General features: G+C 44.4%; 1 protein-coding gene and 1 long non-coding RNA gene across 3 annotated transcripts in view; one reads left to right on the top strand and one right to left on the bottom strand.

The window, feature by feature from the left end:
• Hs3st2 (heparan sulfate-glucosamine 3-sulfotransferase 2) overlaps positions 1 to 25,851 on the top strand; it is a 103,945-nt gene that overhangs the window by 75,776 nt on the left and 2,318 nt on the right. The gene's annotated exons all lie outside the window — the stretch shown is intronic.
• The window catches only part of LOC147002862 (uncharacterized), a 48,126-nt gene continuing 40,570 nt past the window's right edge, over positions 18,296 to 25,851 (bottom strand). For both annotated transcript variants that reach the window (XR_015048065.1, XR_015048064.1), the window contains exons 4-5: positions 20,906 to 20,976; positions 18,296 to 18,404 (exon numbers count right to left, since the gene is read on the bottom strand). This is a non-coding gene — a long non-coding RNA (uncharacterized LOC147002862). The remainder of the gene's footprint in view (positions 18,405 to 20,905; positions 20,977 to 25,851) is intronic.

Raw genomic sequence — 25,851 nt, 5'->3', positions numbered from 1 at the left:
AGCCTTGCACTCTTTGGAGTCAAGTTAGGTGCTTGCTGTCCTCACATCTTAAATACATCTCCATTTTCAGCATTTCTTCTTCCTTTGTAGCCATATTCCTTCTCTGTTAGAATGTAGGCTCTTTAATTAAGGCTTTAAAAATAATGGCTTCAGCACCAAGGGCAGTATCCTGCACACACCATCGAGTGAACCAGTTGACAACATTGTACAATAGCCACCGTATCATGAAAATCAATACCAACCCAGCTTCCTCTATGTTCTGGCTACACAAGGATATGGCTAGCTGAAAAAACAAAAACAAAAATGCGGATGTGTGCAGACCCAAATCTTTGTATAAATTCTTGGAATTAAACAAAAGAGGGAGCCCCGAGAACAACAGAACCTTCTGGCTCAAGAATTTTGGTGATAAATGTACAATCAAACTCCAACTTGGTTGCCATGACAATAAGTAGAGATGGAGGCAATGCAGGGTATCATTCCATCATCCATGTGCAGGGCACTGTGCTGACACCGCCTATGTATTTTATTCAAACCCTGCAAAAGCTTGCAGAGTGTATTTTCCTTCCTTCATCTCCTAAACACAGGAACTGAGACTCAGAGAGGTGGAGAGTTACTAGTACCCTAATCTTCAAGCGATGGAGACTGGATTACAGCTTGGGTCTGTTTTCTGTATGCTTTAAAAGTGCAGTAGGAGGGGGGGGTGCATTAGAAGATCTGAAGGGATTTGAAAAATATCCTCATGAAGACCATGAGAGAAGGGGTTGCAGAAAGATATATCTAGCTGAGATCTGTCTGTTATGGATAGGGTTGTCTCATGTGTGTATGCATGTGTATGTGTTTATGTATTTGTATGTGTGTGTGTATGTATGCATACATGTATGTGTGCATGTATATGTATGTATATATGTGCATGTGTGTATGTAAGTATGTATGTACGTGTGTGTGAATGTATGTGTACATGTGTGCATGTGTATGTATGTATGAATGTATGTTTGTATGTGCATCTGACTTTTTTGTTTTGGTTTGTTTTTTTACCACAATTAGGAGGTTACATGAAACTTGGGGTTTAGGGAGACCCCTATTAGTTTCTGGGAAATAATTGATTTTTGAGGAAAAATGCAATACTTAAAGCTGGTGGAAGGCTTCGGCAGTCAGTAAACACCTACGTTCATTCCAAGACCTTCATCCAATGAGGAAGATCCTAGGGTTTTTGCACACTTTGCTCGACTAGAAGAGAAGCTAATGTCCCTCCTTTGACATTGTATCTAATCAGAAATTTCTTCCCATACAAGGTCATAGGGCTAAGATCTACTTACACTTCTATAACAGTCTTGGGAAAGCATGGGCCTCTGTGACTCCATCTACAGTAACTGCACCAGGTGTGCGGCTACGAAAGAAAATCCCTTCCTAGAAGAGAATTCATTTTTGTGTGTATGAAACCCATTGAAATGGTTTTATCTTAATAGAGCCATACTTTTAAACAGTTATTTTTACATCTCTGTTCCAGAACATCTAATAAACCGGCTATTTATATGTGTAACACAAGGGACAGTATAGAAATCCTTTAGCTTTTTTAAAGTTAAACTGTTTCTTAAATCTCAGTACATGGCCAGGGAGATGGCTCAGGGAGGGAGTAAAGTGCTCCCTGGACAAGCATGAGAACCTGAGTTTAGATCCAGATCCCCAGGTAGAGCCTGGGAGTGGTGGCACATGCCCCTAATGCCAGCCAGGCTGGACACACCTGCTCCTCGCTGACCAGCCAACCTTGCTGAAATGGAGCACCCCAGACACACAAGAGGCTTGGAGAAGAAGTACTAAGGAAGACATCCTGATGCCAACCTGTGGCCTTTACATTTATACCTGCATGAACAAGAGCATCTATGAATGCATGTGCATGAGCACACATACACACATACACATGTACACATACACACATGCACACACACATACATACATACATTTATACACATGCACATATATACATACGCACATTCACACACATGCACATACATGCATACACACATACACATGCACACATACATGGACACAGGCATGCATGTGCACACACATGCACATACATACATACACACATTCACACACATGTATATATACATACACATGCACACATACACACATGCACACATACAAATACATATGTACACACACACACATACATACACATATGAGACAACCCCATCCTTAACAGACAGAAGATCTCAGCTACATATATCTTTCTGTAACCCCTTCAGAGGATAGTTTTCAAATCCCTTCAGATCTTCTAATACAAATGCACAAGTATCTTCGGTTTGGTTTTGTCTTAGCAGTGGTAGAAGTAAAAATGTTTCTTTCCGTCTCTGTCTCTCAGCTTCTGTCTGTCTGTCTCTGTCTCTCCTCACACACACACACATACACATGGGGGCTGGGTGGGGCAGGGCAAGCCAAGTGTTTTATGACTGAGCTATAACACTGTCCCCCCTTTTTTTTTTCTTGACTTTGTGACTGTCTCACTAAGTTGCCAAGCATGTCTTGAGTTCACTCTATAGCCCAGGCAGGCCTTGAACTTGGGGCCCTCCTGCCTCTAAATAGCCTTACAGCTGATTGCAGGTGAACACCACCTGGCTCTGTCTGTTACCATGGTTCTTAGGACCCTGCAGTCCCCATGCACTACACCTCCTACCTTTCCCCTCAACCTCCTTATATCAGCTGTTACACTCATCAGTTATTGCAACAATTCCATTTAATAGATGTAGAAACTAAGGCTTGCTGAGATTAAATAACTTACATCCGAGTACTCAGTCTGGATATGACCAAGCAGGATTGGATGCAAAGTCAGACAGATCTCTGAATCTGTAGAAGGCATGTGTAGTATGTTGTATACTGTGCCTTCCTGATTTAAAGAGCCATCAAACTGACCTGCTATATCAAAAATGCCTGCCAAGAGGGCTGAAAGTTACCTTTAACTGTCCAATTCCCTGGCACTAGGTGTCTTGCCGGAGGCATTGTTATGTAGTAGAAATCACCTGTGTTTAACAGGAAACAGCCTGTTTAGTTAATCCACATAGACATGGCTGATGAGGAAACTGGCTAATTAGTTGTGGAATTTTTTTTTTTAAAAAAAACAAGCAGCTGTGCCATGTGAAATGCAGTTTACTTCCCAAGCCCAGAGGAGCACGGGCTGCCCCTCGATGTGTACACACTGGTGTCTAGGCTGATCGTTCAGCTGTGTGTTTTGCAACACAGGTATCCTGGCTCTGTTCCAGGGTGGATAATTGCGTTCTGCCTAGGTTCCCCCTCCAGTCCCAGGCAGGTACAAGGTTACTGATAGTAACTACAGCTAATGGGAGCCCACTAAGTGGGGAATCAGATGGGGAAATTTTCACATACCGCTCCCAATTCTTTCCACAACTCAATTTTATTTCATTCTCTTTAATAGGGAAAGTGAGGCTTGGAGGTGAAGTGGCTTGCCAGTGGCTACTCAATGTTAAGAAGCAAGACAGAGACTGAAACTTTCAATTCCTACATTCATTTGGGGGGAAGGGGGTACTTGAAAAAAAAGGTGCAAAAAATGATGTAATTTGTATTGCAAAAATGAAATTGCAAAGTGTTGATTTTAAATTAAATTGAATTTTAATCCTAGTTTAAATTTAACTATAAAATTAAAATTACAAGGAATTTAACTTATGTTTCTTTGTATCTAATACATTTGAGTACCATGCTGATCTTGGATCTTCAAGGAGTTATGTTTCCTAATGGGAAACGAGTTTCCTTCCAGCCCCGAACCTCCAATTTCCCCTCCCAGAGGCTTCAGCCTAATCTCTCCTTGCACCTCATCCAATATATTTTAGACATGTGCACCTTATTTTCTCTTTGAGGTTGCTGTTATAAACTTGTTTGGCAGAAGTGGGCTATAGCTCTGTTTTTATTTAGAATGTTATAAGTGTGTTGGGAGTGAAGAAGTAGAGAATTTCATAAGAATATCAGACGAGGAGCAGCAGCATGCTCTACAGTGAGGGGGAAGATGTGAGACAGACTTAGACTACCAGGGAGTAAACTGGGGTCTTCATTTGGGTATCCAAAAACACCTGCAGATATAAAATATTTTCTAAATCATTTTTTAAAATCTAATAAGCACCCGCTTTTCCTATCTGAAACATCTGCTAAAATGCAGCTTGTAATCATAGCAGAGCACTTTATTAAAACAATCATACCAGGGCTGAATACCTTTAGGTTATCTTTATTATTTTTACCACTTGCATATGCTAAGTGGCCTTGAACACCTTTCCACAACTGTCTCAGTATTTTGACAGGATACATTCCAGTGAGTGTCTTCTATAACATTTGAGCATATTCGCAGCCCAAATAGTTATTTAGAGCACACATGTCTGAGTAAAATAAATAATTTTTAACGTGTTATCTGGGGCTGGAGAGATGGCTCGGCAGTTAAGGGAACTGGCTGCTCTTCTAGAGGACCTGAATTTAATTCCCAGTAACCACATAGTGGCCCAGGACTATCTGTAATGGGGTCCAATGCCCTCTTCTAGTGTGTCTGAAGACAGCTACAGTGTACTCACATACATAAAATAAATAAATAAATAAATAAATAAATAAATCTTTTTTAAAAAGACATTACTTTATTTGGATTTATTTTTTTATCACTTGGACAGCTACTGAATTTGAATGTTTTGCCAAAGATGATATTGTTTGTGAATAATTATGTATTTTCTTCAGTTTTCTATTGGTGTGGTTTTTTTCTTAATATTTATGTGTAGGGGTAAAAATCTGAGTGCCCGAGGAGACCAGGAGAGAATGTGGGAGCCCCTGGGACTGGAATTGTATGGGAGCTGGGAACTGAACTGAGGTCTTACCCAAGGGCAGCCAGTGCTCTTACCAGCTGAGCCATCTTTTCGACCTTGGAGCAGTTTCTCTTAATAACTTACAAAGATGTCGTGTGCCTGCCTTATATGAAGTGGAGTGTGTCTTTTTCACTTACTTCCTCTTTATGTTTTTGTCACTGTTATTATTGTTGTTTTCTACTGTAATACTTTGGAAATTTTATGGTCAGAACAAAAGTCCCCCTTTCTGCTTTTATCTCTTGTAGTCTGGTTATGTCTTCCCCTGTTTACTAAATTTTTTAAATCTAGTAAACACCGCCCATGGATAGGCATGTCCATTGGATTACTGATTGTTTATGCTGGGGTGTGTGTGTATGTGAGATTTATTGAGGAGAGGATGCAGTCTACATGTGGAGGTCAGAGGGTAGCTTGTGGGAGTTAAATCTTCTCTTTCTACCGTGTGTAGGTCCTGGAAATTAAATTCAGGTCATCAGGCTTGGTGGCAAGCATATTTACCCAGTGATCCATTTCAATGGACCCATGGTTTTCTTCTTAACATTGAATTAGTTTGTTCATTTTGACTTAATACTGAGATAACAGTGAATAAAGAAATCTAAGCCCACCACCCCACAAATGACTTGCTGGTGTTTACCAAAATACCCAGTCACTCAGAATGTTTCCAGTCATTGCAAACACTACCCCTGGGGCAAGGAATGTAGCTCAGGGGTAGAGTACTTGCCTAGTGTGCACAAAACCCTGGTTGTTGATTCCCAACACTGAAAAAAAAAAAGGAAAGGAGAGAGAGAGAGAGAGAGAGAGAGAGAGAGAGAGAGAGAGAGAGAGAGAGAGAGAGAGAGAATGGAGGTGAGGAAAATATTGAGAGGAAAGAAGAAGATAAAGGGTTATTGAAACAAAGTTTTAGGTTGTTTCTGACCTGATTTTATTCATCCTCCATCTCTCTGCTCCCAAGCCACAGTCACAGTGTTTTAATTACGACAGCTTTCATACATGCATTCATATGGGATGTGGCAAGTCTCTGCCTCTATCACTCTTACTCCTAATAAAATGAACTGGCGCTTTTCATTAATTTATTAATCCAATAGAAACTTTATAATTATTTTGTCAAATTCAATTTTTAAGTCCTTTTGGGATTTGGGTTGGAATTACATTTGACTTATAGATTCATTTGAGAAGAATTGATGTCTCTCACTAACATTACGAGTTCCCATCTCTCCATTTATTAAAGTTTTAATTGAGTTGTCCATAAATTATAGAGCAATGTTAAATATTAATTGTGTTAGTGGGCATCTTTGTCTTGCCTAGCCTTAATGAGGCTCCCAGCCTGGAGGTGCCCAGACGGAGGCAGCTGAATGGAAGTGCTGGGGTTTCTGTGCCTGCTTCTACTTTTCAGTACCCTAGGCGGGTTCTTTTTTTGCACCTAATCTCCTAAGTGAAAAATAAGGTCTTAAAGTTAATAGAGACACATACCTGGTGCTACTGAGAGATTCAAATGAAATAGCTCTTGTGAGGTGGACGCGGTGCCATGCCTGCCGTGAGCCTCACAGAGCTAATCTAATCTCTGCTCCCTTCCTGCCGGCTGCCTATGCTTTAAGATGGCCGCTCTGTTTTGAGATGGTGGTGGTTGTTGAAGACGCAACTTTCTGCCTTCTTAAGCTTAGTTTTTCTCAATTAGTAACGGATGTTGCATTTACTAAGTACTAATCTATGGAGATGTTAACTTTCTTGTGACCTATTTCTGCACTGAGTAATAACGCGGTGTTCGATGGAATTATACTGACTCAATGCAACTCGCCGGCTTTTATAATGTACTTTGGGGGATAGGATTTGATGGCCCGTTTGTTTTAAGGGGGTTCTCCCATGTGGCCCCAAGTAGATCTACATGCCTGCATCAGAGCCCCAGCCCACTCTTCTCTGCGCCCGATGGCATGCAGTCTGGCGGTCCTTGTCCCCATCTATAGAGATGAGCTACCCTTTGTCTGTCCAGACAGGTGGTCTCTGCGACCTTGACCCCCAAGCTTCTGGGAGAGCGTGTTAGAACCCATTTGTTGTTGATGGTGTAGTTTTGTGCTCCGTTTGCTTCTGATGGTATTGCTTTGCGCTCAGTGCCTAACAAGCCTGAGACACAGCTCCACAAAACAAAAACGAGTGAACAGAGAAAGGGAAGGAAAGAAAGAGGAAGGAAGGAGAAGAGGGAGAATGTTTTCTCCTCATTATTGCCAACCCTTCTGAAGCCAACATCTACTTATATTTATCTCTTTGTATTCAGGGGGTTCTTTGATAGGGACCCTCTATTTGTCACTCCAACTAGATATAGCTTGCCTGCTAGTGTCCTGGCTCCTTGTCTCAATCCATTCTTCTCTGTGCCCAGGGACATTGAGTCTGGAGGTCCTGTTCACCATCTACAAAAGCATAAGCTCCCCTCTCCTCATATCTGAAGCCTCCACAGTACCTTTAAAAAACACACAGCTGACTGTTGTCATTCTTGGTCAGACTCACATTGAAGCAGAGGAGCCCCTACCCCTCCTGTCCAATCACATTCCTGTGCCAATTGCCACCCTCTCCCCCAGCCCTTCCCTGCCTCTGATACTCACCATTCTTCTCTCATCCTATAAGACCTGCTAGGTTTTAGCTTCACATGTAAATGAGAACACATGGTATTTGTTAGAAGAATAGTTTTGACAGTGGAAGCTAAAAGCATTACTTACTGGCCTCTGTATAGTTTAACCCCAATTACTGTCCTTTTTTTGCACAACTTCTGTAGTCTCTAGCTCTGCCACCTGGTCACTTGGGCAGCTGTTGTCCTTTTCGGGGTGCTCTTTGGAGGGTGGGATGTGATGTTTTTCAAGCTGTTGAATGCTTTTCAGTGCTTTTCTTTTGTTCTCATGAGCAAACTGACAAAATAATAAATATTAGGAGTCATTTTTCCTCTACAAACTTCTACAGATGATAATCTGTGTTTTTGTTTGGATGCTGTTGTTTTGCCTGGAATTTGATGCAGCTAAGATGTCCTTATCCAGCTCGACTTTGTAGAAATGCTTCTTTTACATATGCTGGATGTCTGTAATCCTTGCAAAAGCACTTGCTTTCTACTTGTCATTTAAGACATTTGAACTGATATGTTTCTATAGGATAGATACTGGGTGGGTGAGTGGTTGAATGTGTGGGTGCATAAATCCGTGGGTTGCTGGTTCATTTTGTTAGGAGTAAGTAGCCTTCAGTCTACCCATGTAGCCATCTTACCTCCTTGGAAATGTCTGCTTAATGATTTTTTTTCATTAATTCATCTATCCATTCACTGGTCATCCCATTCGCAGCCCCCTCCCCACTTCCAGCCCTACCCCTACAAAACCCCACCCCCCCCAGAGAAGGGGAAGCCTCCCTCCTGGATCTTGTCTGACATTCTAGCCAGTTTATCTGAGGCCTCTCTTTCAATTCTACCTACACACCATGCATTGCTGCAACTACTGCCTCTTGCACCAAGTCTCTCAAGGCAGTCCTTTTGTGGATTGTGACACTAGAATTAAAATATCAGGTTCAAGTTTGTTCTGATTTTGCTTTCTGCATCAGTCAGACTTCTCTTGATGGCTGTCGATTTGGGTATTTGTGTACTTTTAGATTCTCTACAATGGCTTACCTCATCCCAACCCCATCTGCAAGTGTGTGTGTGTGTGTGTGTGTGTGTGTGTGTGTGTCCAGGAGCATGTCATGTCTATGGCATGACACATGTGTGGAAGTGAGGACCACCTCAGATGTCAGTCCTCACCTTCCAACATCATTAGAGACAGGGTCTTATTCACCACTGTGTATGCTAAGTTAGCTGGTTCCGGGCATTCTGGTTATGATCAGTCTTTTCCCTACCTCCATTTCACCATAGAAGAGCTGGGACTACAGACACATACCACCACAGAGAGCTTTCACATGGGTTCTTGGATGCTTGCAAAACAAGCACTTTACCCACTGGACCATCCCCCCCAGTCTACCCTGCATTTTCGTATCCTCTTATCTTCTTCATCAATGTCTGCTTCTAAGCGTGTGCTCGTTGCCTGACTTTCCAGCCACTTTAGGGTTTCTCTGGGCACTTCATTCACTCATTACATGTTTCTTCCTTTTCCTTTTTAACAAGTTGTAATGAAATATTTTCTTTTGCCCTTTAGCACCCCTGCCAAGCCTGAAGCTTCACCAGGGTGAGTCCTGTGTCTATTTTATTTATAGCCATGACCTCAGAGCTGGCTGGCAGACAGTAGGTACTCAGTAAGTGACTATTGTATGAATATTATGATATATCCTCATTACGGTGTTCTGGCAATTTCCTAGAATATGCAAAAATAAACAATGCAAAAAAGTGCATCTCATCTCTGAATCAGTTGTGTGCTACAGATAATATATAAACTCTGTGTGTGTGCACATGTGTGTACATGTGCATGTGTGTGTGTGTATTAGTCCTCTGTGAAGATCTTCAGCAGACCTCTTTCTTACACGAGGAGCCCATGTTGTCTTGATTTAGGCCTCAGCTCCTTCCCATCCTATTCATTTGACAAGCGAGATATTTGGTGGCTATGATTCATGCCCGTCTGCTTGCCTGTGATGAGATTGGCTCTGTGACAAGGATTAAAGATACACAGAGATGAGGCAGACACCATCCTCTGCTGATGGGATTTAGTGGGGGGAACTCACAGGGGAGAAAGGCAATAGATAAACAGATATGCAAAGTCATTGCACACCTGTGCTTGCATCTATGAGAGAAAGAGTCCATGGGTATCAAAAATCACACTGAATCATGGTGACATTTGATCTGAGGATGAGACAGGGTACACCATGGGAAGAGCTAGGGTTAACTATCCTGGACAGAAAGAATATTAATGCCTTAGGATTAGCAGGTGGCGTTGCTCTACTCCAAGGCTAGCTGAGAATCCACACTTGTACAATTTAGGCAAGTCTCGAACCTGGAAACAAGCACTGGGGACCCAACAGGTTCAAGCACACCAGAGCCCGGACACTATGGTGGGAGGGATACTGACTGCTCGGTAGGCTCCTTGGCAATAAGTTATGTCTCGTTCCCCGCATGGTCAGAAAGCCAACTCTGAGGACCTTTGCAACCAAGAGGCTTAATGCAGGAATCGGTGTGCCTACAGCTATTGAGAGACAAGACAGAAAGGTCCTTCTTTTATCAGCCATCAAGTCCACCAAAGGCAGCATCAGGAACCCGGGGATTCCTGTGTCTACTCTGTTAGCTGTATCAGGATCATGCCCCACTAGGGGGTACTGTTGTGCTTCAGGAAGTTGGGCTGCCTCGCAGAACTTGTCCCTTTAAATCCATCCACATCTCTGGGGACTCTGGAGTGGGGTGGTTGTAAAGCTTGGTGGGAAAAGACTAAACTTACTGATTCATCTAGTCATTGGTTGGAGAGCTTGCAAGTACCTGGAAATGCTAAGAGCTCTTGAGACTCTGAATACACACAGCAGGAGGTGGGGGGGGGCTGTATGGACAGCTCAGGTAGGGGGCACAGTGTGGTGAAGGGATGGATACTCAGACTCAGGAGGGTGGCATCCAAAGCTGCTGGGTTGGTTTGCTCCATTCTCACTTGACCCCAGAGGTCTCCATCCCCTCTGAAGTATGAGCCAACCTCATCTACAAATGGCAGGATTTGGTGAATTGAAAAGCGTGGGAAAGTGCTAACGTCACATGTGTGCGGAGGAAGAGTTCATTGGCCAGAGGAGCATGACAGACTGGCCATGTGTGCTAATGTCCTTCACATTGACCGCCAGGACTCTATGGTGGGAATCACCTACTGACTAAGGTGCCTTCTGACAGAACTCCAGATGGGGAGAGGGTGAGGGCAGCCAGCTTCAGGCCCTCCATGGTGCTTGTTTCCTTCATGTCCTTACAGATGATCTGCCATTCTGTAGGAAGGAGAGGGTGTCCAAGTTGTGAAAGGAGGGGAGCCTCTCCTGGAGTTGGTCTCTATACTGTTTCAGGCTGGCTCATGGCAACCACAAAGAGAATAATGACCCCTCAGCGCCACTTAGAAGCATCACTGCCCACATGAACGCTCTTGTTTCCTGGATGCCGACAACATTGGAAAGTATCACACAAGAGTAAGCTGCATCCAAATGAGTTTGAGTGGGTCAGCCCTAGCTAGAGAAAGGCTGTGAAGCCTTGGTTTCGGGGGCTGGGGGGGAGGGGGGGGGCTGAGACAGTTCTGAGCTGGCCATGATGAAGGTCAGAGAGGAGAGGTTACTAGTTAGACCCACTTATCATTTAGACCTTGGTGTTGCTTGACAACGGGTGGATGATGAGCCATGCAAAGATCAATGCAAAGTCCTGGAGAGATCCCTATGGAATAGGCATAGGGCTCAGGAGCATGTGTGCCCAAAGCCAAGAAGAAACATTTTAGGGAGTAAGGAGTGGGTAGACACTCCCAATGCTACATAAGGGAGAATTAAACCAAGACTAAAGTTGAAAGAGGCTTGAGATTGTGGCTCAATGGGTAGAATGCTTACCTGGTTTGATCCCAGGCCTTGAAAAACTTGTGGTGACATGTGCCTGTAATCCCAGCACTCAGGGGGTGGAGCCACTAGGATCAGAAAATCAAAGCCATCACTGCGTAATGAGTCTGGGACCAGTAGGGCTTACACAGGGCCCTGTCTGAAAACAAAATAAAACAAAACACACACACTAGAGGGAGGAGATGGGCTGGCAATCAGAAGCACCGGGATGAGGAAGAATGTGACTAACAGGAGGAAGTAGAAGCATTCAACTCTGGATCAAGATCCTCAGCTGGAAAGAACCGCAGCCATAGAGGACTACTCTATGAGGAGAGAAAGCAGGCACCAGGCTCCCCAAAGAGACTTGAATCCCATCAGGGAAACCCAATAGAAAACAGGAAGCCCATTCAAGGATGGGTGTGGCATTTTATGATTGATACAGGCTCTCTCACCTGTTTACCTGGCTTAGACTTCAGGGCAGCACAGGAAGTCTGAGCCATCCACCTGTTGCTGGTGAGGCAGCTGATAGGAATGTCACAGAAGCCAGGAAACAGAATGGCTCTGACTTAAATTCTAGCCAATGTTTTTACTAATTCTAATCATGCATAACTCCTTACCTGACATCAGTTACTCAACTGCTGACTATAGGAAGCCTACATCAAATGCATACCTTGCACCAGTATTATTAGGTCTGCCTCCTTGACACCCAGCTACTCCAATAGCAAGGCCGGGCAAGTCAGCTTCCAGGCAGAGCCAGATAGATATGCAGACACTTGGGCCCCTTCCTGACACCGACTGTGTTTGTGTATTGGTGAAACCTCACAGAGATTTTACTGGCTTAACCCAGGATGAAGGACAGAGGGAAGAGGAAGAAGATAAACCCCAAGGAGACAGGCAGATATGCAGTTACCTTCAGCTAGTGTCCCCAAGCTCAGTCACAGATGGAGCCTGAGAAATTGAGGTCCAGTTGCCAGGAAACATCTTAGGGCTGCTCAAGCACTCGCAAAAACACTTAACACCCACGGTCCCTCAGCCTCCTATCCGGGCCAGCATCTAGAGGAAGGATGCCTGCCATGTCCTCGCCACCCACTCACACTTCAGCCACTCCAAACAACCTTCCTTCCCTCAGTGTGCAGTGCAAGCATTTGTCCTCCTAAATAATATCAATGGAGGCCTTTACAAATAGCTTTTAATAAGCTACAGTTTCTTAATGACCGAGAACACATGCTCATGGTCAAGAAGAGAAGCAAGTCCATAAACACATCAAACTAAAGGTGAAAATGAATTCCCAGGATGCACAACACCATCCGGTGCAGATCTCCCAAGGTCATTCTCCAAACCTAAGCCCTGCTAAGGACACCTGTGCATCCTTTCAGAAGAGACACACGCATATACACCCCAGCATAGGTGTGTGGATTTTCAACGCAAATAGGGTCACATTAACCTGACTGCAACTCACCTCTTCCACTTAACAACACGCCCTGGACTCTCTTCCGAGTGTGTCTTTAAATAGATCTTTCTTGCTTTTAACGGCTGCTTTATAATCTATAGCAGAGCCTTGTTAGAGCTTATTTAACCACATCCTACTAATGGCCACAGGGTTTGTTCCTAGTCTCTATCTTTTGGGTATAATGGGTGGTAGTTATGTTCATGCTTGCTATTGCAATAATAATTAAACAAAGCAACAAACAAAAATGCTTGTCCTGGCTCACAGCCACTCAGGGAAGGCATTTCCTAGTTGAACGAGGTCCCCACTCTTCCTCGTACTTGTCGAACTTGCTCTGTTCTAGAGCTATAGAGTCTCCTGCACTAGAGAAGACAGGGAACAGGATGGGTCCATTGTACGCTCACCTTGGCCTTGAAGCAATGCATCTCATCCCCACTTGTTCTTTCTGTCAAGACCCAGCCATGGCCCTCAGTTGGATGTGGTAAGGAGAACTATAATCCTTTGGAACTGTGAGAACAGTACAAGCAGGGTCACAGAAGGGAGGAGGTCCCCAGAGAGGAAGAGAGGGGATCTCTGTTGAACGCCTCTCCATCTTTACCACAGTTGCAGCAGTGAGCATCCGTCAAGTCATTACATGTTTGTATAGTTAATTGTCAAGAAGAGCAATGGCCATGTCCAGACGATGTGCATTTTAGACCTTGTGGGCAATGTCTAACTGCCCTCCTAGAGGTGCATTGATTTGTGCTCTTACCTTGTCAAGAACACTTTCCTTCTTCACACCCTTGTTAAAATTTGTCACCATTTATATAGCCTAAGTCTGGGAGATGACTCGGCAGGTAAAAGGCTTACGAAGCAAGATTGAGGACCTGAGACCCTGAGAATCCACGTAAAGCCAGACACAGACACAGTAGCATACATCTGTACTCCTATGTTCCACCTGGAAAAGATGGAAAGTGGAGACAGGAGACTTCCCGGGAGCAGGCAAAGTGGGAGTGAAGAGTGAGGTTGTCCTCTGACTGCCAAATACATTGTGACACACATGGATCTCTCTCCCTTTCTCCCCCCCTCTCCTTCTCCATACCTCTCCTTCTTCTCCTTCTCCCTGCCTACACACACACACACACACACACACACACACACATACTACGTTACAAGTGGATAAATGATCCATGTTACAGGTGATCATGACTTTAATTTGCATTCCTTTAAATGAGCATGTTGGGAGAGACTGAGATTATTTTCATGTTCTTATTTTCCATCTGTAGCTTTTTCCGTTAGTTCTTTTCTAATGAATGACCCGCATCCCTTTCTTCTCCTGGCTCTTTCTCTATTACTTGCTTTTTGTGAGGAGTCAGAGAAAACTCATAAACTATGTACATGAAAGAGAAGAAGCCATCCCTCCGTGATCCCAGTTAGCACGCTACAGGTATTTGCTGCTTTTGCTACGACCCTCTTACTTGTGATACTTTCCCATTGCAGAGACGTAGCTTTCTAATGTGCTTTAACTTTCCCGTGGTTTTTGTCTCATGCCTAGAAAGGCTGTCCTGGTGCCAAGATGAATTTTTCATGTTCTCACGTTTTTTCCTCCAGTGCTGAAGCCGCACTTGAATCCAGACTGCAACAGTGTTGCGTTGGTGATTTCCCTCGGTCCTCTGTGCCCTACTTTCCACAGCTCCCAAACAGGAACCGGGAGAACCTGCTAGGTAGGGTTATTGTGAAGTTGGAGCACAATGATTGTGTCCTTAGACTTAGAAAAGACATTGGCTGAGATGCAGTATGCCAGGTGCTAGCTATTGGCTTGTTTCCATCTGGGTTTGTGGCTTATGACTCTGTACATAGCTGATATCTGCATATATATATATATATATATATATATATATACATATATATATATTTACAATATATTATAATGAGCAAGTCATAGAAACTTTGTAAAAATACATTTAAAAATGAAAAGCATTTTAAATTCCAAAATACGTGCATGACTTGTCATTAAAAGGACCCACTGTTCTCTATATGATCATGTGGTATCTACCAGTACAATGGAATCCAAGACAAGTCCCACAACACTCAAGGTATGGCTTTACTAGGGACCTTTAAAAACTGAGAGTCACACAGAGAGGAAAGAAAACCTAGCACAGTGCTGTCTTCTCACAGTGACAGGGGAGACCTGCAAAGGGCTGAACCTCCTGAGGAAACCCAGGGATGGATGTCTGGCCTCTACACCTCCACCAATGGCTTTATCCCCAGGGATGGATGCCTGGCCTCCATACCTCCACCAATGGTATTATCCCCAGGGATGGATGCCTGGCCTCCACACCTCCACCAATGGTATTATCCCCACAGGGAAGGATTCCTTCACCTCCACTAATTTTCTTTCTTAAAAAAAAAAAAAAGTATTGGTACATTGAGAATGTCATACCGTGTATCATATTTATCCTTCCTCCAACTCTTTCTACATCCATCCTGCTTCCTTTCCCATCCAACTTTGTGTCCCCTTTCCCCTATCTTAGATGTGTGATCTCCCATTGGAGAGTGGTTGACTTTCCAGGGCCTGCATGCTTAGGGAAAACTATTTTTTTCCTTACCAGCAGCTAACAACTGCTAACAGCTCTGTGGTTAGTTAGCATGGGGCCTCATGCCCAGTGCCCCCTCCACGCTGGGATTGGTCAGGCTTGGGCTTGCCTAGGTCCTGTGCTTGCTATCAGCGGCTGTGAGTGCAAACGTGCACTGCCCTGCTGTGTCTGAAGAGCATGTTTCCTTGGCGTCGTCCACTGTCTCTATCTCTTACACTTTTTCTGCCTCTCTTCTGAAATGGCCCCTGAGCCTTCGTGGGAAGGGTGAGGTGCACATGTTCCTCTTAGGGCCGAGCTCTCCACAGTCTCTTGCTCTCTGCACCTTAGCCAGCTGTGAGTCTCTGTGCTGAGCATTATCTACTACCAATAGAATCGACTTCCTGTCATTATGGCAATGAAGAGAGCAGCCTCATCAGTTCCGAGGTAATCAGATGACTGGTTGATGGGTTTTGAGTCCCAACAAGACTTAGCTGGGGACTTAGGAGACCTACAGGAAATTGATTTCAGACATAGACCCTTATGGCAGAGAATAAAGTGGTCAGTTTTATGGGAAGCTAAGTTCTGATGCAGCCCCTCTCCAATCCTAGTTTGCCCACAAAGCTGTTAACTCCTTGTGGAAAAAAATGTATACTTGACATATCTTTGTAACTGGAATATAGTAGGTGCTACACAAATGCTTGCTTAATAAATGAGTACTTGAATTCACAGTGGCTACAGACCTTGTTGATGCAGAGATGTGCTAGGCAAAATTCCTAACACTATGGGATGTTCAATTAGGTAATGTGTCAAGAGTGCACACACTGTGTCTACACTGGGTACCATGGACATCATGAGGGATGAAAACAAGTGCCTTGCCTCTTTAGGCAAAGGAAATGACACATCAGTCAGGGAAGGCTTCCTGGTAGAAGCAATAATCTATTAGACGACTTAAGAAACACTTCATGTAGCTCGAGAAGAACGAAGACCAAGGTGTGGACACTTTGCCCCTTCTTGGAATTGGGAGCAAGGGACTCATGGAAGGAGTTACAGAGACAAAGTTTGGAGCTGAAAGGAAAGGATAGACCATCTAGAGACTGCCATACCCGGGGATCCATCCCATAATCAGCCTCCAAATGCTGATTATGCATTTGGCATACATATGCATTTGCATACACTAGCAAGATTTTGCTGAAAGGACCCAGATATAGCTGTCTCTTGTGAGACTATGCCGGGGCCTAGCAAACACAGAAGTGGATGCTCACAGTCAGCTATTGGATGGAACACAGGGCCCCCAATGGAGGAGCTAGAGAAAGTACCCAAGGAACTGGGGGGATCTGCAACCCTATAGATGGAACAACAATATGAACTAACCAGTACCCCCCCCCCCAGAGCTCGTGTCTCTAGCTGCATATGTATCAGAAGATGGCCTGGTCGGCCATCATTGGAAAGAGAGGCCCATTGGTCGTGCAGACTTTATATGCCTCAGTACAGGGGAACGCCAGGGCCAAGAGGTGGGAGTGGGGGAGTGGGGGAGTGGATGTGGGAGGGTGTGGGGGACTTTTGGGATAGCATTGGAAATGTAAATGAAATAAATACCCAATAATAAAAAAGTGCAAAAAATCCAAAAATCCAAAACAAAAACAAAAAAAAAGAAAAGAAAAGAAACGCTTCATGCAAAGGGCACATATCAAAGTCCCCTCAGCATGAAAAACAGCCTTCAGAAGGACAGACTGAACTTTGAATAGTCCACTCTGACTGTAGCCCAGCAGTGGCCATGGCAGGATCAAAAGAACCATAGACATTCTGTCTAGTTCAATATCATCTGGGCAACAGAGAGTGACCGGTGGTGGAGTTTAAACTGGAATTTACCATTTTGCTCCAAGGTCAGTTAATAGTCAGGGTTTGCTGCTGTAGAGGTGGAAGGAAGCAGCCTCTTGACACAGTCTGGGCCTACCTCAGCCAAAGGGTAAATGGCCACAGGTGTCTGGAGCTTGGCTCTGCGTGGAGATTTAGCAGGTTTGCTTTCAGAATCAGCTCTTTGCAAAGAGGCCTCTTTCCTCCACTGCGCCTGCTAATTATCCCCCTGGAGACTGCGGTGCTTTTCAAGGAGCCTCGTTGCCCACTTAGGAGCTAATAAATCACAAAGTCCCCCAGGCAGCTGGGCCTTCCAGAACACAAGTGCAGAACACACAAATTTAGCAGAAAGGAAGCCTTCCAGAGACTCTGTCTGCAATAATCAGAGGAGTGTTCACTCTGTGTTCCCAATAATGCCCAGCTCCAGCAGACTCCTGTGTGTGCGAGGTGCACCTTGCGTGGACAGTGGAGGCTGTGGGAACCATCTGTGTTCCACTGGGTAGCCAATGTGAGTCAGAAATGTAATCTCCAGAGAGCCCCCAGGGTGACGAAAACTGATCATGGTCTGGCTAGGGAGTATCCCCAAAAGGCTAACACACTGAGGCTTGCTCTGCAGATGATGGTGCTACAGAGTGGACGCAGAGTCAAACTGGAACTTGTGTCATCAGCAAGTTTGTTAATTTATGATTAAATTCACACTGAACAGCTAGGAAGAATTGTTGGGGGGGGGGAAACCTTCCTAGAAACTTAATTTTGAAGGTCATATCTTGTCTCTGCAGCCCCTTCTCCGCTGATATATTCAATGGGAAGCATTTATTTAACACCTCCTATGTGCCAGGGATATAAAGATATGTGAGGTGTTTTCCTTCCTTGAGGTATTAACAGCTTTGTGGGACGGGTAGGACTTGAGGGGTGAAGTCTCCCAGTTCCCATGTTGCGATCTGCACCTAAACTAAGCTTCCCACAAACATGGGTGGCTTCCTCCTCTGGCAGAAGGGTCTACACCTGAGTGTAGTTTCCTATAGGTCTTCAAAGTCTGCAGAAGCACAGCTGTTGAGCAACTCTGCCCTACCTGTACTCGCACAGCATGATGCTTCTGCCTCAACACAGGCTCAGGAAGAGTGGAACCAGCTGATCACAAACGGAAACTTCTGGAATCATGAGCTAACATAATTCCTTCCTCCCTCCCGTAAGGTGGTCTTTCTTGTCCTATAATAAATAAATAAATAAATAAATAAATAAATAAATAAATAAATAAATAAATAAAATTTGGATTTTTTTTTTCTCTCTCTAGCAAGCTCTGCAAGAAGTCTGGGTTTTCCTTTTAGATGACACAGCACAGAATTCTGAGGTGTGGGACAACGTAGTAATGCATGATCCTCCTGCCTCATTCTTCCCAAATGAAAGCCTCCACTGTTTCCTGTTCTTCATAATGGGTATTTTCAGAAACCCACTGAGAGTCACCTCCTTCCTGGTGCTGAGAATACAGCACTGAACAAAGACAGCCATGCAAACTCCAAGGGTTTAAAATCTGTGCCCCTTCTTAGAATTGGGAACAAAACACCCATGGAAGGAGTTACAGAGACAAAGTTTGGAGCTGTGACGAAAGGATGGACCATCTAGAGTCTGCCATATCCAGGGATCCACCCCATAATCAGCTTCCAAACTCTGACACCATTGCATACACTAGCAAGATTTTGCTGAAAGGACCCAGATAGAGCTGTCTCTTGTGAGACTATGCCGGGGCCTGGCAAACACAGAAGTGGATGCTCACAGTCAGCTATTGGATGTATCACAGGGCTCCCAATGGAGAAGCTAGAGAAAGTACCCAAGGAGCTAAAGGGATCTGCAACCCTATAGGTGCAACAACATTCTGAACTAACCAGTACCCCAGAGCTCTTGACTCTAGCTGCATATGTATCAAAAGATGGCCTAGTCGGCCATCACTGGAAAAAGAGGTCCATTGGACACACAAACTTTATATGCCCAAGTACAAGGGAACGCCAGGGCCAAAAAAATGGGAAGGGGTGGGTAGGGAAGTGGGTGGGAGGGTATGGGGGACTTTTGGGATAGCATTGGAAATGTAATTGAGGAAAATACGTAATAAAAAATTATTTAAAAAAAATCCTATCATGGTGGGAGAGTCTTTAAACACACGATTAAAAATGGACTGGGGGTGGGGGGTAGGGATATGACTCAGTTGACCAAATGCTTGCCTCACATGCATGCACACCCTGGGTTTGATCCATAGAAACACATAAACCGCATGTGATATCACAAACCTGTGATCCCCAAATTTGAAAATCAGAAGTTCAAGGTCATCCTTGACTACAAAGCAAGTTTGAGGCTAGCCTGGAATATGTGTGATTTTTGCCTTAAACACACACACACACCAATCTATAGACCCTTGCCAAAATCCCACTGAGTAGGGACACATGAGGGAGGCAGGAACATGGGACACATGGTAACCATTACTCATGAGCAACTTTAGTGATGGCGGTATGGTACAAGAATGAATAGTCCACACCAGCAGTTCCCAACCTAGGGGTCGCTACCCCTTTGGGAGTTGAGCAACTCTTACAAAGGGGTCTCCTAAGACCATCAGAAAACACAGATATTGGCATTATGATTCATACCAGTAAGAAAATTACAGTTATGAAGTAGCAACAAAAATAATTTTATGGTCTGGAGTCACCACAACATGAGGAACTGTATTAAAGGGTCACAGCCTTAGGAAGGGCAAGAACCACTGCTCTCTACCATCCTTTGCTCCATAGAGATATAAGTTTTCTCACCGAGGCTCCTGGATCTGTGCTCAGAATTTCTAGTTGAGTGAGTCTGGCTTGGGATTCAGGGTGGTCACCAGGAACAGTGCTGAGCCTTGCAAGGGAGCAAGTGCAGAGAACTACACAGCAATGCTGTGTGTGTGTGTGGCGGGAGTGGAGGTGCTCCCTTAAGCCCCATTTCCCTTCTTGCTTCTGGAGTGTGTATTGGAAGCAGAGTTTGGATATCCAGTTCAACCTATGGCACCTATGGCCACAATAAAATCTCTAGAACAACAAAAATACTGCTTCCATGAGTCTGCCAAGGCCTTTCTCTGTCAGAATGCTAAGTACTAAGCTTATAAACACCAATGCTGATTGCTGAAGACTCATAAAGCCACACTATCTACAAACATGTCCTCCAAAAGCTGAAATATTAACAATTTAGTCCCCAGGCTATGGTGTTATTGGGAGGTGGTGAAGCCTTTCAGAAGCAGGGCCTAGTGGGAGGCCATTTGGTCATTGGAGTGTGCGCTCAAAAAGGGTTTTGGAGCCAGCTCCTTTTGTGCTTCTTGCCTGTGAAGTAGAAATGTTCCTCAACCATATTGTTCTCCTACACGCCCTCAAGACATGTAGGCTCCAAGAAAAGGAGCCCATTACTACAGACTAGATCATACATGACTGTGAGCCAAAATAAACATGTGTCTTTACAAGTTGATTGTGAGGGCATTATGTTGTTACAGCAACAGAATGCTGGCTGACCCGGGCCACCTCCCAACAGGCTTGTTCTGAGAATGAATCTTGAATCTACTCACTGAGCAATGATGGTGAGCCAGGTTATATGAAGGCAAAGATAAACAAGAGACATCTCCAAATAGCTAATAATCTTTAGTAATAAAAAGAAACATAAGAGATAATTACCAAAAAAGAGACATAAGAGGTAATTACCAAACGATAGGATGCTGCTGATAAATATAAAACACCAGGAGACAACAAGGATGTGTGGCTTCAGTTCCAGTCTGTAAAGATGAGAAATCGTTCATCAGAACATGGGGGGAAAAATGCCAGTGTCAAATCTCGAGACGTTAAATATCCAGGAGGGCAAAGATAGCCTGGCCAGCAAAGCGCTCACCACGCAACCGAGAGGAGTTCTACATAGAAAGCTGACCACCAAGCATTTATGAGCATTTACAAGCCTCCCCGAGGGAGGCTGAGATCTGTGGCTCTCTGGGCCTCAAAAGGCCACCAGTCTAGCTGAATCTGCACACTCCAAACCAATAAGAGACCTGGTTTCAAAAAACCAAGGTGGACCAATACATGAAGAGCAACACCCGAGCTTGACCCTTGGCCTCCACATGCAAGTGCACGCATACAGACAAAAAATAAATTCAACCAAGAAAAACCATACATTAAAAGACACCTGTGTTTGGAGAGTGGGCTTTATGTTCAGTGTGGCATGACCATCAAGTTACCAGGAGTGATGGAAATTAATTCTAGAAAGGTAGGCAGGGAACTTGTACTCCACAGAATACTGGCTTCATTCTAAGGAGTCACTGAGGCTTGCATTGATTGGGTTGGCTTTAGAGAGTTTCCCCTGGTGGCAGAATGGATTGAAGCCAGTAGAAGCATGCACATCAGAGAGCAAGCTACAGCAGGTGAGCCCTGTAACTAGGTGAGGAGCACAAAGACTTGGGAAGGTTAGGAAGACAAATGTTCCAAGGAAAAAAGACAGACATTTTTTGTTGTTGTTGTTTTGTTTTTCTGTCTGTACAGCAATTACAATTTGAGAGGGAAAATGGGGCGTTGAAGTGTTTGGTCCTCAGACAGTCAGACACCGGCAGTTTAGAACACAGGGAAGCTGAAGTTATACAGCATCCATGACCAACTTATGAATCAGCCCCTAGGTGATGACTAAAGGCTGGGGAGGAAGGAGATCATTCGGGACGACTGTGCAGTCTATTGGGAAGGTCCGGAATAGACTGGAGAAAGTCGGGAATTTGAGAGAGGCTGAGGAACTCAGAGCATAGCTGTATTTGAGGGCTTGTTGATTACATTAAAACTCAAATACAGAGAGAGGGGTTGGAGAGATGACTTAGCAGTGGAGAGCACGGGATGCTTTTCCAGAAGACCCAGGTTCAACCAGCACCCACATAGAGGTTCAGAACCATCTGTAACTCCAGCTCCAGAGGATCCAATGCCCTCTTCTGGACTCCGTGGGAACTGTAAAAAATTATACACAGATGTACATGCAGTAACCATCATTCTCTCTCTCTCTCTCTCTCTCTCTCTCTCTCTCTCTCTCTCTCTCTCACACACACACACACACACATACACACATATATACACATATAAACAAACAAACAAATAAATCTTAAATACGTACTGGTAGAGATGTGGGGACACGTGCCATGCTTTGTGGGCAGACTCTGATGGAACATTTACATATGTGCTGCACCCTGGCCTACCTTCATGGGGTTTATCATGGGAAGAGTAGGAGCAGCTTCAACAGAAAGGGAGAAGAAGAGGCCGGATTGCAAAAGTGAGGGCTGTGAGCAACAGGAGCCACAGGTCGCTTAAGTGGCAGTCATTTATAGGCAGGGTGTGTGTAACTCACAAACTCCAAAGGAAATCTAGAATCACACCTCAGAAATGGTAAGATCCTGACAAGCTGCTAACACACACTTCAGGAGCCTCCTCCAGGACCCCGTGGCTGGTTGGTAGGGCTCCATCTTCAGTCCTTATGACACATTTTCATTCAGTCTTAGGACACTAGACAGGCCTTCATTTGCCCGACTTCCATCACACACCTGCTCTTCAACTCACTAAGACTCTGTCCAAAGCAGGAGTGTGGCAGCTCCACAAAGGGAAATCCAGGCTGTGACTGGCTGTAGGGAAAATCCTTGCTAAGCAAGGTAAAACGAAGATGGAGGGCAAGTCCAAACAGCAAATGTAGGAAGACTCTCCTGGTATTATTTATTTATTTTAGTGCTATGTAGAAACGAAGGGAGATAGCAACTTCAGAGGCATGAACTGTAGGGAAAGCATTCATCTGTTTGCTGGCAACTGTAAAGCAAAATTCCATCTGTGACATAAGGAGAAAAGGCAGACCTCAAGGTGCAGTCTCATGTCCCCACCTGGCACTACTCTGTGTGTGTGTGTGTGTGTGTGTGTGTGTGTGTGTGTGTGTGTGTGTACATGTGTATGTGCCGAAGCTAGGGAAGGACCTTGGGTGTCCTGCTCTATCACGTTCTCCACCCCTCATTCCCTTGAGATGGGGCCTCTCACTGCACCTGGAGCTAGGGTGGCAGCCAGCAAGCCCTAGCAATTCTCCTGTCTCAGTACTGGGGTTACACAAATGCTCAGCACACCTGGCTTTTTTTGTGGGTATCAGAATCCAAATTTGGATGCTCATGTTTTCACAGCAAGTACTGATGCCTGCTGAGCCACCTTACCAGCCCCTAACCTGGTCCCTTTATCTTAGCTCTGGTCATGCAACTCATGTACCCATTAGGAATTTGAATAGTAGAAACTCTGTTAGAGTCCAGTTGGGGGATGCTATGATATTCTGGAGGTCGCCAGAATTGATTGGAATTCTCCAAAGTAGCAAAAAGTAAGATGTTAGTGGATGCAGAGGTCATAAGTTCACAGCTGGACTATTAAGGCTTGGGAAATGCTGCCTCCCCTGTTTTCCTCAGATGTTCCTTATTGCACCATAGGATATTGCAAAGAAATATATTTAATGGCCAGTCAAGTACCAAGTCTTTATGCCCCGGGAAGTCCTTTGCATCAATAATGTCCATGGAGTTTGGAAAACCTTTAGAGGTTTTGAAACAAAAATATCAGTTGCATCAGCACTCCTGAGTAGTGAATGTGGAGCCTACAGATGGATATTCAGAGAATCCTAAGGAAGTTAGCTAAGCCAGGTGTACCACAAGCCCAGCCAACATTCCTTGTTCTCACAGGTGGACCACAAGCCCAGCATTCCTTGTTCTCACAGGTGGACCATGAGCCCAGCACACCTCATTCTCTGAAACTAGCAAGAGGGCCCGGGGACAGATTCAGATGAAGGCCAGTTTCAAGACTGAATGGAAGGAAACTGAAGGAATTGGGATATGGGAGCTTCTACCTCCTCCCTATTGGAGGAGGCTAGCTTCATGTTAAGAGTGGGTAAGAGAAGCAGGGTTGGGAGCTTACAGTGAGAATTTGAAACACCAGACGATGGGGGTGCTGTAAAGACCAGGTAACACATGGCTGAAGAGTCAACCAAAGCTAGAACTGATGCTGTCTGAAGGCTCAGCAATCCTGAATACCGGTTAGAAACTTGGGAGCAGAACTGGCAAGAATAGAAGCTGAAATACTGCATCGTTAGAGACTGAGAAACCGGGTGGTACATGAGGGATGGTACTGAAATTATTGTCCAATAGGTCCAGAAAAATGGTAGAGAGCGAAATCAAGAGTCTCATAGGTAAACTCATAGGTAAACTGTCTCATAGGGCAGGTATGAGTTTGGAACTGTGCTAACAGTGAAAGGAGACAAAGATGTAATCTGTCACCTCCTGAGGCTGCTGTAACAAATGGCCAGGAGAAAGCATTAACACATCAGGGGATGGTTCTTTCCATGGTGTTGGAGATGGGGTTGCTAGCAGAGTTCGTCTCCTATCCATACTGTGAAGAAACACTGCCTTGGGCCCGTCTTGTAGCTGCTGGCGACAACCGTGTTGTTCTGGGCCATCATGTTCACTGCGTTACTGCCTCAGCCCACCTTCTTCCCTGCCTGTCTAAGGTTACTGCCGTGGATTTGAGTCCCACAGGTCCAGGATGTGAGACTTCACCTTTACATCTGCTTAGACTCTGCCCCCAACAAAGCCACACTCAGAGGTTCTGTGTGGATATGGCTGGCCCTAGAATGAGCTTCAGGGTGAAACATTCTAGTCATGACAGCTTTGGTGACAAGGCCCAAGGGTTGGCTGTGAGTGTTTCTAGAGGAAAGAAAAGAAAGGCTGGTGACAGAGAAGACACTGGAAAGGTGTGAGGACAGGTGGAGGTGACAGGAGGTAAGGAGAAAGCTGGAGAGGGTGAGTCTGTGTTCCAGAGAAGTGTGAGGACGATGTTTTTTTTTTTTTTTTTTTTGGGGGGGGGTAATGTTGTATACTGTTGGAGGGACAATATTTTTGTCTTAACTCTGCTTCCTTGCCAGCCTCCTCTGATTCCCTGTGAACCTTAAAAATGAGTTTTAAGATGAAATAGCCCAAAATATGCTTAATTAATTGTTTTAGGATAGAACCCTAGATATCTTTATTTAAATAAAAATGTGAGAGAGAAAAATGAAACTCACTAACAAAGAAAGAACCAGAAAGGGAGAAAGGAAAAGTTATATCCTCATGCAATGTTCCCGTGCAAGCAGCCAGCAACAAATTCAGCTATAAAGACAAAACTCGACCCTCAGAAAAAAAGCAGCAACTAGGAATCAGGGGAGTTCCGAATCCAGGCTGGAGAGAGAGATCTGGAAGGGACACTGCAGAGTAGCTACCTTCATCCTCTGAAGTCCCAAGCAGAGCCAGAAAATTAAAAAAAAAAAAAAAAAACAAGGGAAAGAGGGTTGCACTGCCTGGCTCTGACTGAAGTTGCTGCCTGCCCAGAGAGGCCTGTGCTTCATGCAGCCCGAGACAAAGGATGTAATTCAGATAGTTTTTTTTTCCATAGAAGACGTCAGAACGCATTTCTATTACAGCTTCTATTCTTGCAAAAACAAGCCTTTTGCTCCTCAAAAAAAAAAAAAAAGATTTTAATATATTTGAAGAAATAGTTTTTGGCCAGGATAATACTCCACGGCTTACTTTGTATTTTTGAATACATAATAAACACATTAAAAATTTCAAGCAGCGTAAAAGATT

This window comes from Mus caroli, unplaced genomic scaffold (assembly GCF_978045245.1).
Source record: "Mus caroli unplaced genomic scaffold, Mus_caroli_1 scaffold_8, whole genome shotgun sequence".
Taxonomy (NCBI): Eukaryota; Metazoa; Chordata; class Mammalia; order Rodentia; family Muridae; genus Mus; species Mus caroli.
This window is presented reverse-complemented; position numbering and strand designations above follow the sequence as displayed.